We start from the raw sequence: 6,000 nt of genomic DNA, 5'->3' as shown, positions 1-6,000 counted from the left end.
GAGAGAGAGAGAGAGAGAGAGAGAGAGAGAGAGAGAGAGGCAGAGAAAGAGAGAAGGTGAAAAAGTCAGAGAAAATGTAATTAAAAGTCGAGTAATTGTTTGATAATTTATCGTCAGATGCTTATCTGTACACTTTCAGATAATACGACTCAAATGAAATACTCTTCCCTTCTCAACTCTTAGTATAATTCGTGACACTCCCTCGCGTTTAGGATAAGGGAGCAAATAAACTTTCGCAGCTAATCTACGACGAGAAGGTGGCTTACGTAGCGATCGTAGATTTGAATTTTCACGAAATATTGCAGGATAGGTTTACGTACGCTCGAGATCTTTATGTCTGCCTTCTAGCAAAAGGACGAATGAACTAACATAAGCCTTACACTCGTACGAAGGGGGCAGTCGTGCGCGTTGTAATCCCACGTGAATGAAACCGTTCACGACTGTTTGCCAAACAGAGATCACGAGAGAGATAGAAAGAGGCAAAGATAGGACATGTTATGTTCGACGATCAAATATATTCACACGCGACGAACATCCCTTCGCCAGTTTGAAAAAAAAATGCATCTGCGCGTAATCACCGGCTTGCTTTTGTCGGCATCCACGTGATGAAAAAAAAAAAGAATTAAAGCTTCGGTCTGTGTAAAATAATCGTCCGGATTTTGCTTTAATCACGTGCCACCGGAAATATGAAATTTAAACCCTATTTATTTCACGAACCGTAGGAATAATGTAAAAAAATAGTAGACTTTCAAAAAAAAAAAAAAAAGAAATGAAAAAGTGAAAATATAATTATAGCCTGTAAAACTTCTGCATTTTCCGAACAGCTAACCGACGATGTAATCAACATGATAGATAATGTCTAAATTCCTGACTTCGTTAATAAGTGATATTGTTTCACGTGCTTAATTAGAGCTAATTAACGTCACTCTATTGTTTTCTCTTTCCTGAAATGTTCGACAATGAACGATACTTTTTACTTGACCAAGTATTCTTACTAATTTATATCGAATTTATAGATCTATTCGTTCCACTCGTTTTATACATTTATTCCATTTTTGAAAAGTAATTTTTGTAATGGTAATCGATCTAATACTTCGCCTTTAATTTCGAACTCGAATAATGAGGTAATCGAAATAATGAGGTCTATCTCAAACTATCGAGTGGAATTCAAAAACTTATGTAGTCCATAAATTCCTTAGTATAGTAGTTAATATCGAAAGCACACCTGTGATATGCCCATATTAATTTTGAAAACTAATTTAGATCCGAGATACCATCGTATGGCAAATATATATGAAAAGTGCACTTATTCGTTGAGGAATATAAAATATAAAGAACTCTAACACTTGTACTTTTAGCAAAAATGTGAAGCTATATTATATATATTAAATACTCTCGCTTTGAAACGGGTGACATGCTTCATTCTTTATAATTGTCTCAAAGTTTATAAAAATCATATCGATGATTTTTTAAGTACTATAGTTTATTTGAATAACTCCTTTGAAAAACGAAGCATTATTAATAGGAAGCATCAAAGCTGTATCGATAAGAGAAAGAGGGAGAGAGAAAAAGAGAAGAGAGAAAAAGAGAAGAGAGAGTGATAGATAGATAGATAGATAGATAGAGAGAGAGAGAGAGAGAGAGAGAGAGAGAGAGAGAGAGAGAAAGAGAGAGAGAGAGAGAGAGAGAGATCCCTTTTTCTAAGAACGAAGGGTGGAAAGGACTTATCTCAATTTCTTCGAATATAGTATCTTTCTTTGGTCTGGTGCGTGGCTGCTACCTATTCGTCTCTCGTAAATATCTAGAAAATCTTCCATCGTCTTCGTCGTCGTCATCTTTCTCGAGGTTTTCGTCGTAAGAAGAATTTCGGAGCTTTTCGTCGGCATCGCTTCTAAAGTCTTTAAAGGTACCATATCCCATTTCTTTTTCTGTTCCTTCTTACGCTAAATCTGCGTGAAAGCGTAAACGTATTTTAGACTTTCAAAAGCCGTCGTTTCTGGATACATACCACTATGAAAGAGAAAGAGAGACACGACAGATATATATATATATATATATATATATATATATATATATATATATATATACAGAGAGAGAGAGAGAGAGAGAGAGAGAGAGGAGGCCACGAGCGGCCAAATCGTTTCCTTTAACGTACGGATCGCTGCAAAGAGATTATCTTGGTAAGCAAGCCATGCGAAGCATTTGATCGTTCGTTCTTCTACTTTCCTCTCTTTCTTTCTTTCTTTCTCTCTGTTCATCCTCCATTTTCTGTAGACATCCGAAGATCTTGACTCGTGCACTTCGCAAAACGAGTTTCGGCCGAAGATCACAGTCTATGGGGAAAAGAGAGAAGGAGGGAAGGAAGAAGAAGAGGAGTCAATGTGGAAGAAGAAGATGATAGCACATCTTTTTCTTTTGCTTTTGATGCAGACGCCACTCCCCTATTTCTCCTTCTCCACCATCCTCATACGATCATTCTTCCATTTTCATTTCCTTTCGAGTACCTACCCCTCTGTGGTAGCATGCAATCGAATATCTTCGGGTCTACTCTCGGAAGGAAGAGATCCTTGAAATTATACGCGGGTTTTGTTAGGGTTGGTCGAGCTCTCTGAGTTCTTCGTGGTTTGCTATCATCGTTCTCGTTAACGTGTCCACGTTATAGCGAATCACAGTGAATGTTAGGCATTATACTAAAACCTAAAACCTACACCGGCAACGCGTAATTACTCTAACAAAGTAACGCTCTTTTTCGTGCCAACGTGTTCCGGTTTTCATCCGATCACTAGAGTGGAAAACCACAGAAACCACCTAGCTGTTCTAGCCTCGTTGCCTACTAGCATTTCTAGGGTTGCTACTATCCTTGCATGCTTCCCTCCGCAGTCCCATTGCTTGACTAGGATCGTGGACTGCCGCAATCCGCTCTTGCGCATAATGCGTGCATTCGACTTGTGTGTGCACCTGTCTATCTGTATATGTATGTATATATGTATGTATATGTATATATATATATATGTATATATATATATATATATATATATATAAACTTCAGAACATCATTCTATCCCTCTTTGCAATCTCTTTACCCTCCTCCACTTCAACCATTCGCTACTTTGTGACTTTGACTTAACGAAGTCGGAGAAAGATCAAGATTAACTTTTCGATTGGTCTCGTAATAGAATCGATCGAGAAACAATCTTCTGCGATCCACGGAAATGGTAATATCATCCAGTCGGGAAGTTCTTCTCATCGTTTAGTTTTTCTTTCTTTTTTATCTCTTTCTCTTTCTCTTATACATACACACACACTCACACACACAATCCCAAAAGGAACGAAATCTTACACGTAAGACAGCTAAAGTACAAGGATATTCGCAGAGATTAGTGACGAGAATGTCGTTCTGAAGTTCTGACTGTTAAGAGGGAAGAACTGGAGAAGAAAGAGAAATAAAGCTTGGTAGTAGGAGTAGAGTTAGTAGGAAGACGATAGAGATGTTAAGATCCGCGATGGAAGCTGACGACACCTGCGGGAGCTTACGGCAGCGAGATCGCTAGACATTTGAAAATCCGATCAAAACAAATGGACTGCGAACATTTTCTCTCTCTCTCTCTCTCTCTCTCTCTCTCTCTCTCTCTCTCTCTCTCTCTCTTACTTACTTTCTCTCACTGTCTTTATCTACTCTTACTTTTTCAAAACTTGAAACTTATATATACATATATATATATATATATATATGCATGTATGTGTCTATGCATATATATATGTACGTTTTCTGAAAATCGTATCTACTAAGCTTCGTTCAGATCCTCGCTAATCTCTTCTTTCCATCAGTCAGCTGATCTGAATATCTCGAAGAATGATCACTCTCTGATCGCAAAGTAATAGCCGTCCTCCAACTTCTACCTCCTATCTGTTTCTCCTCAAATCTACACGTACGAGAGAAACGAGCACATCTATGATAATGATTTGAAAAGTGGAAACGAAGAGATGAGAGAAAGAGAACAAGGGAGAGAGAGAGAGAAAGAGAGAGAGAGAAAGAGAAGAATCGTCGAGAGACTAGACCACGAAGTGTGATAATTACGAATTGAACGAGGAAAGAAACCATTATCACGTTTCCAATGAATTTAAGTACGAAGCTATCCCATACGAGATTTAAAGGGCAATAACTGCTGATACTCTGCTTCGAAATGCTGTGACCCATGAACGTGGGAAAAATTTTTTTCATAGGTTTTATGGAAATTCTTAATCGGTCACGTTCGTTCACCCACATCGCTATTTTCGTGATATTTAAAAAAGTTATTCGACCGACGTTAACTCGATTTCAATTCACGGTGGATGATATGGATGTACGCTTCGTGGAATAACTTTTTATTCATTCATTAAGTGTAGAGTATCAAAGATATGAACAAAATTAAAGGAATCGTGAATTTCTTCACGAATCTACTTAATAAATAAATACGTAAAATCTCGCAACGCTTAAATAAATATCTGAATGGAAATTTAATTTACTTTTTCATTCGTTATACATATATGCAGAATGTGACATAGCCAGTACATAAATTTGCATATAATGAATATCCTTGTTAGTTAGACGTAAAACGACGGCGACGAGTGTAGCCGAAAGGAAGAAGAGTGTCTTACTTTGGCCACGAAGTTTTATTCAAGTATCGAATTAAGATCCTTTTCAAACTCTTCAGCGTGAAATTTTAATTAGACGCTTACGATTATCACGACGCGACGTATGATCCCATGAAATTAACATAATTAGCAAGATTTCATTTCTCGCTCGTGTTACCTTCCAAATAAACGGCCAAACTTGGCGAATGTAGTTTATTAACGCGTCTTCAAAGCATCGTTAACCCTTTCGCTATGGTGTGCTTGTAAAATAATGTATTCTCTGTGGACGAAACGCATCGTTAATAATTTGATGCTAAAGTACGGATCGTTTATGATGTTCGATACACTCTAGGTATCTCCGCGTTCATTTTTCAAGGGCACATATATATGTCGTTCGGAATTAAAAGGTCAATGTCTAACTTCATAGAAGCAATTCACATAAAAGACTGAAATTCCTATCTATATAAAGATGTCTGCCTTTTTATTATTAAGATGCTTGACTTTATGCGAATGCTCGACTTTTATTTTTAAAAATGTTATATTTTTATAGATAGCTATAAAATCATAATAGTGTTAAATTTTTTAAATGTATTTATAATTATCTAAATATAAATAAGAAATAGAAAAAGGTTGATAACTCTGTTAGTAAAGTAGATTCCATTCTTTTTACTAATAAATTGCTCGATCAGTAATAGCAACTTCCTATATTATCAATTAAAACTTAATCGGTAAAGTAAAGTCTCGTTTAGCCGATCAATTGGTAGATTCCTGTTTTATCAATTGATGATAGAAGATTCCGAGCTTACCAACTTAATAAGTAATAGTAAATTGTTATGCTATAAATCCTTGCAAATCCTTTAATGAGCGTTATTTTCATTGATAGATATATAGGAATTTAATATTGTTACTCCAATGATATTTTCATCTTCAATTTTATATCATTGCATGATATAATATCGATTGCTTAGTTACTCGCATTCATTCCAAAATTAAAGCTGGGATGATAAAGATGTTTTTTGTTAGATCTTCTATCTTCGATCTTTTCTAAAAAATAATAATAAATAAGCATTGCTATCATCTGTTGATAAAAAAGTTTCTAATTTCCTTACGGATTTTAATGATATTTTATTGCTGAATCTATGATCGGTCAATAATTACTTTCCAGCTGCCAATACATAATATTTTAAAAGTATTCATTTCTACATCATATAATATTTTTATACATAAATAATTAAAATAAGAAAATATTCTATTCTTTAATCATTTCAATTCTTATTGATGCCAACTTAAAAACCAATTTTATATACGTGAAAGTGGGATATTATTAAAATAATTATACGTTTCATCAAATTCCCAGTTCCATTTTACGCATAATCGAAGCGGAAC

This window comes from Vespula pensylvanica, chromosome 2, assembly GCF_014466175.1.
Source record: "Vespula pensylvanica isolate Volc-1 chromosome 2, ASM1446617v1, whole genome shotgun sequence".
Classification (NCBI taxonomy): domain Eukaryota; kingdom Metazoa; phylum Arthropoda; class Insecta; order Hymenoptera; family Vespidae; genus Vespula; species Vespula pensylvanica.
Note: the sequence above shows the minus strand (reverse complement) of the source record.